Raw genomic sequence first — 15,375 nt, 5'->3', positions numbered from 1 at the left:
CGGCTGACTTTGCCCACCTGCAGAGTTTATCTAAGGGTTCCAAAATGGGAGAATTGAAAAGTTCCTAGGAACCATCTGGGCCTGTTCCCCAGAAAGAGTCATCTGTAACAAATTACTAGCAGCACATCTCACAACTAATTTCTGCAGGGTGACGCCACAATGATAAATACTACAGAATGGAACCTGGGCTCTTTGCAGGGCCTGAGGCTCATTCACAACCTGCATGATGTCTTTTCATTCTCTACTCAGCCCCTTCTTTGGGCACCTCACACACCCCGAGTCTTGACCCACACTCCAGGCTTTCTTGCTGCTTCCTGGGCTCTCCCTCAACTAGGAAGCACCGGCTTCTCCATCTGGACACTTCCAGATGAGAGCTAAGTATTACAATTTCCTAGTCTCAAGGCAAGTCGCTCAGTCTCTCTTCTCTGCTGTCCACTTCAGCACTTTGCACAGCACGGGTTATGTGGGTGCATAAAGTTTTACCAGTATACCTAAAAATATACTGTGATTGTCTCTGGAAAGTAGGGGTGTGTGTGTGTGTGTGTGTGTGCGTGTGTGTGTGTTCCTTACTGATACTTTAAACTTTTTTTTATTTTTTCTATAACTTGTCTTTTCTACGATTATCTTTATCAATGCAAAAATGTCAGTGCTGAGGAAATTTCAAGGTAGCCTGTTATGGTTTGTACCTAGATGTCCACCAAAGCCTCACATACCTCATGCAGGTGGGGCTTTTTGGAGGTGGCTGGATCTAGGGTACATGATAATAGGATTAAGGATGTGATGCTGGGATTGATGGTGAAATGCTGGGATTCAGGCTGCCGCACCCCAAGTGTGAGTGCTACCCACCCTCAGGGGTAGAAGGCAAGGAGCAAAAAGGCTGCTGCCCTCACTTGCTGCTTACTTCTTGTTGCTTGTTACTTCACCGCTGGATGCCTTCTGCCTGCCCTGCTTTGTCCTGGAGTCTTCCTCTGCAATGCCCCTCTGCCATGCCAATCTGCCTTGGAGCCAGCTGACTATGACTGAAACCCTCACAAGCTGTGAGCTGAAATAAATTTTTCTTCCTTTAAAAAATAAATAATTGGGGTTGTTTTACATGTCTCACCTGCTACTATACTTTGGGCTTATCCCTGCCAGAAACCAAGCTGTCTTTATCTCCAGAGCCTAACACAGAGTTTAGAACCTGGACTACACTCACCACCTGTCAAATGAGCAGATGAATAAAGGGATGCATGCATGAGGAGAAGAAGGAAGCATTTGAGTTGGCAACTAAAGACACGGATCTGAGCCTCAGTCTCATTATCTGAAAAGTAGATGACAAATCCTATTGGTCTCAACATCAGGAATTGTTCCTACAGAGTCTTATGACCATACCCTCCCTGCCAAAGTAGCAAGGGCTGGCAATGTCGCAAGGTATGCTGTCCCCTGGCTGTGGTGTGTGCTCTGCTGTCTACTGTGTTTGTCTGAAGCAGCCCCATTCAGGACGACTGAAGTTCATTTCATTGCAATTGTGGGTCTTCATGTCACCAGCCACATCTGCCGTCTGTGTGCGATTTTATAGACATGCTTTCTCTGTTATTGCGATGTCAGCTTGCACAGTTTCTCTTCAGGTGCTCAGAGCTTTTCAAGCACGAAGCTCTTGTAGATGAATGAGCCTTTCCTGGGGCTCAGCGCTCTTTGCTCTGTGAGACCCAGCTGTGCTCTTGGCTGTCTTAAATTTCCAGTCACATTTTGTAGACCTTTGACTGAGAGACCGGGGCCAAACCAAGACTGGCCTCTGGCATTCCTCAGTATCTACATAGAAAGATGAAGGATTTAGCCACTGGTAAAGGGAGGAAACATGATGACAGCAACAGCTGCCTCCTTCTAGAGCTGCCTGGGAGAAGCTGGAGGTGGAGCATCATCCGTGGAACCCACAACAGCCAGGATTGTCTCCCAGTGTGAACCTGGATGTGAAAGGGACTCCTTTAGAGTAGGGAAGGGCAGATTCTGCCAGCTACGCACTCTGTGGACTTAAGTAGGGGTGCATCTCCTTGGGCTGCTTCCTTCTCAGCCAGACAGATGGCAATAATGATACCTGAGACGGTTTCAGTTCAGGGAAGTCCTCTTCTTACCCTGCCTCCTTTGAGCTCCCTGAGGCCAGAGATGTAACTCTAATTCAGCCAAGAAATTTCTCCAGGAAAAAAAAAAAAGAAATTTCTCCAGAAGTGGCTGCTGGGCTTTGGCCTGACCTGCTGCCATGCTTCTAGGTTTCTTGACCACTCCGCCCCCGCCCCATCTGAGGCTAGACACCGTGTGTTACTTCCCTAGGAAGCAAGTGGGAGGGATCAGATATTCACAAGGAAGAGCTGATGGCTGAGTGCAGGGGATGGAGGAAGAAGCACAGAGCAGGGACTCAACATTACACAGATGAGCAGGGCAGCTTCTGTAGGAACTTTGGGTCCTCTAAGGTCTCTCTTCAAAGGAATGCTGGAGCCCGGCATGGTGGACAGACCTGACCAGCAAAGCCTTTTAACAACATAATTTAGTTCAGGCTTTTGTGCTCTTCTATGTTCACCTTTCAACTTGAGCTTATGAATCACCCCTCTCCCTATTTCCCATCCCTTTTATTCCTCTGGAAACCCAACCTGCACTAAACTTTCCCAAATCCAACAGAATAGGAAATGAATTCAAGAGTAGTGTCTGGGCTGTAGTGCTCTCTTGTGAAAGAGCATGTTCTTGAATCCATAGCTTTTACCCAGAGGCAAAATAGTCAGATAGTCTTACTGTATAGTTGCTCACACAGGATAACTGGAAGCCTATGCTTGATCCCCATAGAGCCCACAATAGGAGCGTTTGGAAAAGGCCGTGTACACACATCTGCCTGGAAAACAGAAAGTCTTGTTCTTCCCATCAGCACCCCTAGCCACCACTGATGTTTCTCCTTTTAATTATCTAAACTTGCTTTATTAAATGTCACTACATATAATAATATAGGTGAATATTTATAAACTGAAATTATTCATGTAATTGCTACCCATACTAAAATGGCACAGTACCAGAATCTGACAAGCTCGCCTATGCCCCTCAGTTGTTATAATCCCTTAAAGATCATCATTATTTGATTCATTTCACTATAGATTAAGTTTTCATGTTTTCAAGTTTTCTGCAACATCATATGAATAAGCATATGAATTTAGCTACGGTATTTTATGTTTACAAAATATTTCTATTTAGTGGTATATAGAAGTAATTTGGTTTTCTTGGTTGTAAAATATTCTATTATTTAAATATGCCACAATTTATCCAGTGAGTTGGTTTTTGTACATATAGTTGAGGACATGTATTTGTGCTTATATTTTAAAATTTTACTGAAAAGAGAAAAAAGGTGTGTCCAGTCAGCTTTAGAAAATATCCCTGAATAGTTCGCTGAGTGATTGTAGCAACTTGTATTCCCTCCAGCATTGTGTCAAGAATGTGATCTAAATTCTCAACAAGTTGCTAGGGTCAGTGTGTGTTTATTTCGTTGTTTTCTTTGTTCACAGGCGTACTGGTCAGTGTAAGACAGTGTTTACATTTCCCTGAGGAATAGTAAATTGCACACCTTTCAAATACTTGTGGTCACTTCTTTTGCAATGAGCCAGTGCAAACCTTTTGCTCTTTTATATTGTTGTATTGTTTTTATTTTCTTATTGCTTTTAGTAGTTCTGTATAAATGTAGACAAAAGTCTTTTATGAGATGTATACATTGCAGTATTGCAAATATTTCTCCCTGGCTTGTCTCTCCATTTCTTTACCTTCTAATGAAAAAATGTTTCCAGCTTATCAATTTTTCGGGTTCTTGTTCATGCTTGTGTCTTGTTCAAGAACCTTCTGGAAACTTTATTGTTCTTCCTTTCACAAGTAGACCTATAATTCATTTGGAATAGGTTATGTATGGCATAAAGTAGAGGTACAGACTCATCTTTTTTGCAGACCGGTCTCATTGTCCCAGAACTCTATGCTGAAAAGAGTGGAAACTTGCTTGAAAGTAAGTGGTTATAAATGTGTTTTATTTTCTGGACTTAATTCAGTGAGTCACTATCATCCATCTTTGCATCAATGCATTCCATTTTAATTAATGTAGCTTTATACTATGTGCTGGTATCTGGAATTATCAGTACTCCAGCTTCATTTTTCTTTTAGATTGTCTTTGTCGCACTTAGCCAATTTGCATTTCCATATATATTTTGGAATTACCTCATAAGTTTCTGTATAAAAAGAAAGCTACTGAGATTTTTATCTGGATGACATTGAATATGTACATTAATATGAGGAGAACTGACATTCTGACACTATCGAGTCCTCTAGGCCTTCAGCCTAGAATGTATAGCCTTTATATATTTACATCTACTTTCATTTCTGTCAGTAATATTGTATAGTTTTTTGTGTTATTATTCATATTTCTTTAGACTTACTTTTATGTGATTTTTAAGTTCTTTTGTAAAAGTTATTTTTAAAAATTAATTTTCATGACTAGTATTTTAAAAGTCTTTATTGTATATTAGCTCTGTGTCCAAATACTATGCCAAATTACTACTGATTCCAGAATCACAATTCTAACTTGGTAGATTCTTTCAGATTTTCTATTCTGTTACCTAATAGTTTTATTCTGTCTTTACCAAATATGCCTTTTTTCCCTTGCTTTACTGTATTAGCTAAGAGAACAATATAAGTGGTGATTATGAGAATAATTTTTTCATTCTTTAACTCAAGGGAAAGTTTCCAACATTTCATATTTAGGTATGATGTTCATAGCATAATTTCCAAAAATAACCCTTATCAGAGTGAAGAAGTTTCCTACTGTGCAAGTTTCTAGGGTTTCATAACAAATTTCCCCAAAATTTAGTGGGAAAGAAAAAACCACTCATTGCTCTCCTCGATTCCATGGGTCAGGAATTTAGATAAGGAGCAGCAGAGAAAGCTCCTCTGTGCTTCCCAGTGTCTGAGGCTCAAGTTGGAAGATCTGAACTTGAAGAGATGGCGTCCTTCGAAAGCTTATTCTCTCACACATCTGATGGCTGACCCCAGCAGTGGCCTGGGGGTTCACTACTTGGACTTTTCCACAGCCTCTCTGCACAAGCCAACTCAGGTTTCCTCATCAATGGTGAATGGGTTCCAAAGGTGAGGATCCTGGGGGACAGGCAGAGGAAAGCTGCCTTCCTTTGATGATCTGTCCTCGAAAGGCATGTAGCATCACTTGTACTGCGTTTTACTCACCAAGGTAGTCTCAGAGTCCACAAAGTTCTGGAGAACAAGTGGTAAAACAAAAGTTACTAGAGCCATTTTTAGGAAAGTAGAGCCTGCCACAATGTTTTTAATTTGAATGTGCTGAGGGTTTTAATCCTGAATGGGTGATGAATCATATCAAATGCTTTTTTCCCTGTCCATCAAAGTGATTGTGTACTGTGTATCCTTTATTTTCTGCTCAGTAGTCAGTGCATTTTGAGAATTAGTCCAACCTTGTATTCTGGAATAAGCCCATCTAGTTTTGATGTATTATCCATTTTTTATATAACACATATTGATTTGCTCGTGTGTTCTTTAGGACATTTGCATTGTATTCAAGAATAAAATTGCCCTGTAATTTTTCCTTCCTTAGGCTTCCTTAGCTTTGTTATCAAAGTTATGTTGATTTTATAAAACATAAAGAAAAACATATTTTTCTGTTTTCTATTAACTATGACTGTATAATGTTGGTTCTACTATACCTTTAAATACTTGGAAGAATTCATTGATAAAGCAATCTCAGCCTGGAGTATTCTTTGGTACTTAATTACATATCCTATTAACTTGTTAGTTACATTTTTTTTTTTTTACCATGCTGTTAGTGGTTATTCTGGAGAATCCCAGTGTTCTTTATATCTTTCTGGATTTCTATGTTTCCACTTAAGACCATTTTCCTTTTGCTTCAAGAGTGTGCTTCACTACTTCTTCTAGTAAAGGTTTGCTGGCAAAAATTTTCCCAGCTGTTTTGTCTGAAATGTCTTATTTCACCTTCATCACTGGAGAATATGTTCACTGGATAAATAATATTTGGCTGGCAGTCATTTTCTCTCAGTGCTTTACATATATCACTCTGTTCTCTTTTGGCCTTCAATGCCGCTGTTGAGAACTCAGTTGTCAGATTTATTGATGTTTCTTTGGAGGTAATGTGTTTTTCCCTTCTGGCTGTTTTCAAGATTTCCTTTTTGTCTTTGATTTTTAGCAGCTTTATCATGATGTGCCTAGGTATGGTTTTCTGTTCGGGTGTCACAAAAAAGCTTGATGTTTTTGTCAGTTTTGAAAATTTTTCAGGCCGTACTTTTTCAGTTATTTCTTTCATCTTTTTTTTTCCTCTTTCTTTGGGTACTTCAAAATACATGATTATTGAGCTTCCTCATTTTGTCTCCTGTATTCTGGAATGTTCTCGGTATTTTTTGTGCTTTCCATTTTTCTCCATTTCTCTGTGACTCACCTTGGTGTTTTCTATTGATCCCTCTCTTCCAGTTTACTAATTCTTTTTGCTGTGTCCAGAATTACAAATTTTTCTGATTGAATTTTTTCATTTATATAATTTCCATTTGATTCACATTTTATAAATTTCTGTTCTTTGAATAAATTCTTTATTTGCATCTACTGTCTTTAACTTATTCTCCCTATAACTATTTTAAATTCTATATCTGATAACTCTAATGCCTATAATTTCCCTTTTTATCTTCTTAGCTTTTATTATCAAATGTATGCTAACTTTATAAAACAAGATGGGAAATCTTCCCTATTTTTCTATTTTCTGTTAAGTGTATATGAAATTGGTTTTACTACATCTTTGTATTTAGACTTCAAGATCTGGTTTTTCCCTGGCTTTGGATAATTTGGCCCTATTTCCTAACATACCTGGTAATATTTTAGTGAATTCCAGAGACTATAGATGATGTTATTCTTCAAAGAATTTTCATTTTCTTTTGACAGAGGGGATATCCTGATCTAATCAGGATTAGAAGATTGAAGGCTATAAAGTCTCAGTGAAAAACTGGGTAGAACTTGAAAGAATCAGAAACTTATTGAAAACCAGTGAGGACCAGGAAGTCAGGTGGTGGCTAGTAAGGGAGAATGAGTCCAGTACTCTGAAGCTGAGTGCCCTCTGTGACAGGCGTTCAGAGAATTGCGAGGAAGACCAAATTTCAAAAGAGTAAAGAGGGATTTTTTCTTTTTAAAGAGAGTAGTATATGAGGAAACAAACCAATAAAAAAATAGAACAGTAGCAGCATACCGGTATCACGAACATAAACAAATCAAAGAATATTCAAAGTGATACAGGGTCTCAAGACAAAATAATACAAATCAACAGTGGTTGTTACATTGCATATCACTATCCTCAATGACATTGCTCAGATTTCCAGATTTAAGAATGAAAGATTGCTCAAACCATTAAAGAGAATAAGAAAATAATTCTTTGATAAAACATTAGAGATAATACAGAGTTTCACTAGACAAGATGGTAGGAGTTCACCATTGTAATTCAATTGCATATTGTTACCTTCAAATCAGTTGCTCAGACCACCAGACACAAGCATGCAAAGCTGATCAGAACATAAAAAATTGTGAGCATTGACTGTTCATTTCAATACACCATCAGACAACAGCAATACAGTCATCACAGCTATTCATACAAATATTTATGTTAAAGAGGGATTTGATAACCACGGAGGCAGAACATATCTTTGAAAGTGTTCTGGGACTGAATGAACACAGTGATCTTATCTTTCTAAGAGAGAATGCATTGACTACAGTCTAAAAATTAAAGTGAGAGAATCCTGTCAATTATTGGGCTTTTTGTAAAAAAAAAAAAAAAGCTATAATATCTGTTTCCTTATTGGATCCAGTGGTTCTCCTCAGTAAGTGTCAAATTAGGGGCCCTGGGTACTGAGAAGTCAATTTGGCACAAAATAATGGTTGTTGATCACTGACTTGGCTCATCCCTCATGTCGACACAATACACCCACAGATGCAGAAGAGAGCCGAACTTTCGTCTTTTCATTATCTTGTTGACCAGGTACTTGCTCTTTTACTCAGATTGGCAGAAAGAGTGGCTGCCTTTAGGAAAGTTTAACAGCATCGTCTGTGTTATCTCAGGCCTCGTTAGGGATGGCTACTTATAACACAACTTGGTCTGTGCCACTCACTGTAAGGCAGTTACTGGTTTGTTTTATGCCAGTTGAGTTTGAAGTAGGAACTTTTCATTTAGAAGGATCAGAGAAAGACATTTCTCCACATGAACTTATACTGTGCTCATGCCTTCCATAATCTGACATTTGCTTAATTTGTATCTTCCTAACTTCTCAGTTTTACCACAGAATACGACCTCTGACACCACCCCAGCCCCCACCAAGTGCCCAGTCAGCAGTTCTCAAACACTGTCACCTCAGGACTCACGTACAATATTAAAAACTGAGGACCCCAGAGAGTTTAATTCATACGAGTTATAACTATTGATTTTTATCATATGTGCATTAAACTGAATCTTTTAAAAATATTTATTTATTTACAAATAATGACAAATCTGTTATATAACATACTAGCACAGATTACCTATTTTAATGAAAATCAGCTATACTTCCCAAAATTAAAACAACTTTGATGAGAAGAGCTGCACTACAAGGCTTTCTGATATCTACTTTAGCAGAGCTCATGTGGGCTCTGGAAAAACCCTACATTCTAGATAGAACATGTGTGCAAAAGGAAAATGATGTGTTATTATTACGATGAAAACAGTTTCACCCTTGAGGACTCCCTGAAAGGGTCTCTGGGTATCCAGAGGGTAACTGAGCCACACTTGGAGAAGCACTGGCCTTGACAGACTGATAGGTTTTTACACCAGAAAGAGTGAGCCTGGTAATTCCAAGCTTCAGTCCTAAACAGGATCGTCATTTTCTATCATCCTCTTAGTTTTCTTAAACTAGAATTAGTAGAGAATGTGCTTGAACTCTTTCAAAGGACAGACATCTATGATACACTAAATTAAGTTGGAAAAGGAAGATAATTGGCTCATGTAACTAAAAAATGTAAAATAGTGGAATGCAGCTCCAGATTTTGCCCTATGATGGGACTCAAGAATTTCCTAGAATGTAACTATTGTGAGAGCTTTTTCACTACCACACTCCCAAGGCTAACAACAGTACTAAATATATAGTAAGAATTCAATATATATTAAACAGTACATTAATTACCACTGGTAGGACTCTGTATTCCTCAGCTCTACTTGCCTCTTTTTCTATTACCATTTCAACTCTTAATAGAGAGACAAGATAGCCCCTGGAAGCTCTTGTCAGACTTAGCTCTTAGTGTTCTTGATCCCCCCTAAAAAAAGCCCTTCACATAACATCCATGTTATTCCCCAAAAAGGAAAATGATTGACCCATACTGGGTCATGTGCCCAGGATAAATCAGTTGTTATGTGAAGGGAAAGGGATAGTGCTGAATTTAGAGAGGAAAGACAGGTGAAATTATTAAAAGCCTCACCAGAATCAAGTTAAAGGAAATGGAGAAATTCAATATAAAAAGAATACTGATCACATATCACATGCAATTAATCTTGCATGTATGTCTATATGATAAAGATAAAATAAGAGTCTATCAACAGATGATGTGCTATCAAGCATAAATTCAGATTATCGTTGTAAAATATATGGTATGGTCCCTTTAATAATCCAAATACATGGATAACTTGCAGCGGTCACACTGACAGTTGAATGAGTGACTTAAAATTATTTGATATAATGAGCCTCAGAATAAACCCCTTGCCTTTTTCCTGCCTCACTTTCACCAAATGGAAAACTAGTGAGATGATTATTGTCTTGTCACACCTCTGAGAAACCATCAGTAATTGCTTATTTCTTATAAGAGAGAGTCTCAAACCTTAAAGACAAGCCCCTTAGTTTATCACACTGGGGCTTCTAGCCCCCTCAAAATTGAGAATCAAAACTAAAATATAAATTTGTAAAGTAAATAAAGGAAAAAATTCCTTGGGCTTAGAGGAAAAAGCAAAAAGCAACTGTATGAAACAATATGTCTATAAATTTTTGTTGGGTCTGTAGCATGTAGAAATATATTTTATAATAATGGAACACACCTGACAGGTGACTACGAAGTGTCACTGGAGTAGTGAAACGTATCTTAATGCTGACTTGAACCCATAGGACTAAAGAAAGTAGAAAAAGGATTGAGGAACCCTTTTTAATAACTCTCACTTAGTAGCAGGTAATTGTTACTCATAAAAACTGATTGTTTTTTTAAAAACATAATGTCACCTTAAATTAGATTTGCACCATGGTAGCGTTTACATGTCTTGAGAGGTGTGCATATATCTGTGAGACACATTCAAAATTCATTCTCCAGATAAGGCAGGGTGTGGGGCGGGAGTGTCCATGATTTTCTGTACTCAGAGAGACAACGGATTTTTGGACCCCTGATGTCAACACTTTTAGAGGGGCTTGTGAGATTTTTTTAAGGCTTGTGCTAAAGTTTTCACGGCTCTCTAAAACAGAAGAAGGCAAGCTGTCCACACAATGTCCATAAAGGGCTTCAGGCTATTTGAGTATTTTTGTAATATTTTCATTATAGCTCTGCCTATATTTTCTTAGCTACATCTTACAATCTACCTTTAAATAACATGACTTCATGCACAATGATAAGTCCCTTTTATTAGTACATTTCTAATCCCCAGTCCTTAGCCTTTTTGCTGTGATTGTCATACATTTTAATTCTATATGTTATAAGACCCACAATATGTTGTCATTACTTTTGTTTTTAAACAGTCAAATCTTTTTAAAAGTTTTATTTTTATTTTTGAAGCTTTTTTATTAGTACGTGTTTGTAGTACATAATGAATACATTTGTTGTGGGGAGCTGTTGCAGGTGCATATCAAATCTTATTCCTTTTTACTTCCCGTTCCCCTCCCCTCGCTTCTTTCTACCTCCGTCCCTCGGCCCCCTTCCCATCTGTGAAAGGTCTACCTTCCTGTTTCCTATCATCTATCTTTTATTTTGCTCTTGAAAGTATTTATACTTTGTATTTCCTCTGTAAGGTTTATAATAGCTTTTCTAAAAGATAAAAAGACTTTTAAAGACTTTTCTTCTGATCTGAGTGCCTGATCACTTTTTGTTAGATACTAGAGATTGTGAGTTTATATTTTGGGAGCTGGATTTTGCTATGTTTCCTTAAAGAATGTTGGATTTTATTGTAATGTGCTGTTAAGTAACTTTCAGGTCAGTTTAATCCACAAGGATTACTTTAAAGTTTGTTGTATCAGGTTCAGAGCAATCTTTATTGTGAAACTAATTTAACCCTGCTAGTATTAAAGTGTGACTCTTCTGAAGACTCTGCTGAGTCATCAACTAATGGATCTGTCTACTTCAGCCAGTGGAGAAACAGGTCACTTAGGGCCTTAATTTTAGGAGGTGTTCAGCCAAAGACAAGGGGACTGGCTACTCACCAGATCAGCAGAACTACCTCTCCCACTCCAAACCCTTATGATGGGCATGGTCGCCATGCTCTATTTGGCTTTACTCTTTCTATAGTACATCCTGGAAATTGCTTCTAGACAATAATCTGGGAAAGTTATAAGGCTCAATTCATTAATTTCCCTCTCTCATGGATCACAGTCTTATGCTATTTGTTGTTCAATGCCTGAAACCCACCATTTTCAGTAATTTCCAGTTTTCTAGTTTATGATTGCTAAATCAGTTATCCTCATGCACAAAAGCAGAAGTCTTCATGAGGAGCTTTGAATGAACAAAAACTAACAGCGGACTTTCACATTAAAAGTTTTTTCGATATGAAAAGTACCCTACACACTTATTGTTGTGTATCTCTGAACAGAGTCATCGTTTTTCGCTGGCATTTCAAGTAATGGACTATCTGGAATACTGCTTGCTACAATAATCCTTCTAAAACAAGAAGGTACATGAACACTAATTCCCTTAGATATTTCACATGTTTAAGAGAAGTAAGCATCTAAAAATATCCTGTGAAAATCTAAGTTTGAAAAGAAGCAAATAAAATTATCATTCCTTCCATGGTTTTGGTTTATTAATGTGCATATGGCTTAAATTTGATTTACAGTGTAGATTTTTATATGTTGTATCACTACTTTGATTATATTAATAAGACCAAATGTGCTATAATATGTTCAATATATTTATTCCCACTTTATAGGACTTGGAGCATCATTTTACTCTTTCACATGATGTTACACTTTGCTCCTTGCCTTGTTATCAGCTATATTTATAATTAAATAGATCCTAAGTTTTTGGCTAAAAGCAAAATGCTTTTAATGACATAATTCCCATGGGGGAAATAGGAATCATTTTATAAAGATTTTCTTTGTTAACACTTTTCAGGGATACACTATAGTAAAAAAGCAGCCAATACATTAAAAAGGTTATAGTTTAACTATTTTATTTCACCATAGCATGGTATGTGATATGCCTTATGTCCACAACTCAGAGACAAATGTATGGAGAAAAAAAATCAAGTATTGTATTCTTTATACCTATAATGCTTTACACATAAGAGGAAAGTAGTGTGACATGATGCTATTCTACTTCAGACTGTCTTTTAAATTACCAAACCTCTTTAAATTATATCTTTTATGAAAGCCTAATTTAGAAAATAGATGAACAATAATTCTTCTGAAGTGAGATAAAGAATCCAGACTCATCTCCCGAATCCCTCGCACTCGTGTTACATGGTAGTTGCTAAAAACGTTCGTTGTAGAGTGAGGCTCCAGAGTAGGCTGTTCAGAATTTGTAGTCAATCAGTTCAAGTTTAAGTCCAGGACCCACCATTTACTTGCTGAGAAATCGTGAGTCTGTTACATTACCTCTTCAAGGCTGTTTTCTACAAAACAGAGAATTTAACAATTATAAAATGTCAACATCCCTTGGAATGCTTTTAGTTGAAAGTAACAAAGAACATTCAATTTATACCAGAGACTTTTCTTGCTTACAAACAAGTTCAGATGTGTGCAGTTGCTGAGGTTTTTTGCAAGAGTTTGTTGTTAGTTGTGGTGGCCTCAGCTCTTTTTATCTTCCTGTCCCACAGTATTTAGCATTTGGCTTTCATCCTTATGCTTGTTGCTTTGAAGATACAAGATAACTATTCATTATGAAGTTCCAGAAAGAAAGAAGGATCAAAGGTATCCACCTCCAGAAGCTGTTTTTTCTTTAATTCTGGAAAGTTAAAGGGAAGTTAAAAGAAAAAATTTCCTCAGTACTGTTGATTTTATCTCATTAGCCAGAACATGCCCATCTTTGCCAATAAGTTGCTAAAGTAATCAGTTTGTACTCATCAACTTTTCACCTGAAGGTGGAATAGGGATTTCTGCTATCAAATTTCAAGGGCTCTCCATCCCACTCACTGAACAGACCAAGAAGACAAGAGTAATGTCCACTGGCTCCCCGCTTACCTGCTGATAGTTTACATGGCTACTAATACTTCATATGTGAGTGTCTGTAAAAGTGATTTTCAAACTATAAAAGCACCATAGAAATAAGATTCTTTATTATGCTAAGCTGTTAAAAATGTTAAGGGGTGAGTGAAAGAAGAAAATACAATATAGAATGAGAATAGCCTTGAATATCTTATATCACTGATTATCAAATTACAACCCAAAGGGCCTACATTGAAGGTATCAAAAGTACTGACAATTCAGAATATGCATTTAGACATACTAAAGGTGAATCTCTGGTGAGTGCCAGGAACTTACATTTTGAAATATTTCCCACATGACCCTTATATCCATTAAAATGAGAAACTATGGCATCGCATGACAAGGGACAACTCATTTTGGTTAGAACAAAGTATGCTTATGGAGATGTGTGCCTACAATGGATATTTTAGAACATGGGAAATCAGAGCACCAAACAAAGGAAGAAAAGGCTAAATAGTAACTGTACCTTCTGTTTAGCACAGCCTCTCACACAATGTAACCTCTCAATAATGCTGGCAACTTTTATTATTATTGACAATTTTCTCCAGCACCAGGGGACCTAGACCTTAATGGATGCTTCAGCTATGGTTCACTTGTTAAGTCACTGTCTGTGAAATGAAGCTACTGTCACCCAGGTCTGCTTGCAGTAGACACCACTGAAGTCCCCTAATTCAATCCACAGGGAACACAAGGATATTTCCAATGCATTGTGCAGATCAATGAGAAAATTTCAACCTTCAAGATTGTTCTGGAGGAACTTGCGGGATCAGTACAGTATCTAAGAAAGGGCATAGAGTCCCTCAAAAGAAAGATAGAAGATTTAAGCAGTAATGATTGATTAGCCCAGAGTGCTGCAATGGAGAGATGATAAATTATTACAAACCCTTAACAGAATGTTTAAAAGTTCTGTGCATCAGAACAGCAGAGCATGTGTGAAGCTAAGTAACTGGGTATCACAAAAGAGATGCTTTCCTGGTTGATTTTGAAATGAGCTAATCATGGTATACGTGATCTTTTCAGGCTACATAACTGGATCTGAAATGACTGTCAAATGCAAATGTATACGAAAGTGTGTGTGTGTGTGTGTGTGTGTGTGTGTGTGTGTGTGTGTGCACGTGCACATGGGTGCATTATAAAAATACTATGAGAGCCACGTACCCAACATGGTTATGGGTTTCCAAAGCAGATTTCTGGTTTCCATTTGTCTTTCTTTAAATCTTTCTCTCTACAAGCTAAGCACACTACAAGTCTTGCATACAGCTTCATAACAAGAGCAGCATCATAGACTTTCCAACTTCCTGAAGCACTGAAAGTATTTTGAAGATGCTGAAATGTTTGCGGGGGGCGGTATATGAATGATTTTTTTCCACTTCGAACAAGATCTCTCCAATCTTTAGTTTCTTCATAAGATGAAAATAACAGTACTAACATCAAAGAATTGTTATGGGGGGGTGAATGAAATAATGTATATAAAGCACCTAGTATAGCCTCTTACACATGGTAGGCACTTGAGAAGCTACTGTTATTTTTACTTTTATCTCCCCAAGTCAGGTATTTGAAGGTGCCATCTGAGAAAGCGTAACATAAGAAGATGACAGCGTGCCAGCTAGGCCTAGACAAGTGTGCAGTGGGGCTCAGGGCCTGGCTGGAAGTGTTCAGTCTGTATTATGTATAGAGAAGAAAGCCAGTATACTGAGAGCAATTAATATTTGATAGGCCTTGTTATAGGTACATATGACATCTAATTTGATAATGATGATACCCTCAAAGTAACCTGTTTTATTGTGGTTAAATATATACAACACATGGGCCAGGCCTATAGCTCAGCAGCACAGTGCCTGCCTGGCAAGCGTGAGATCCTGAGTTTGATTCCCAGCACCCCCCGCAA

General features: G+C 37.7%; 1 protein-coding gene and 1 long non-coding RNA gene across 2 annotated transcripts in view; one reads left to right on the top strand and one right to left on the bottom strand.

Annotated features, from left to right (window-relative positions):
- Alk (anaplastic lymphoma receptor tyrosine kinase) overlaps positions 1-15,375 on the top strand; it is a 701,863-nt gene that overhangs the window by 430,363 nt on the left and 256,125 nt on the right. The window lies entirely within an intron of this gene.
- LOC102018711 overlaps positions 12,749-15,375 on the bottom strand; it is a 14,625-nt gene continuing 11,998 nt past the window's right edge. The window contains exons 5-6 of the long non-coding RNA XR_263452.2: positions 13,005-13,227; positions 12,749-12,895 (exon numbers count right to left, since the gene is read on the bottom strand). This is a non-coding gene — a long non-coding RNA (uncharacterized LOC102018711). The remainder of the gene's footprint in view (positions 12,896-13,004; positions 13,228-15,375) is intronic.

This window comes from Chinchilla lanigera, unplaced genomic scaffold (genome assembly GCF_000276665.1).
Source record: "Chinchilla lanigera isolate Chin_1 unplaced genomic scaffold, ChiLan1.0 scaffold00068, whole genome shotgun sequence".
Classification (NCBI taxonomy): domain Eukaryota; kingdom Metazoa; phylum Chordata; class Mammalia; order Rodentia; family Chinchillidae; genus Chinchilla; species Chinchilla lanigera.
This window is presented reverse-complemented; position numbering and strand designations above follow the sequence as displayed.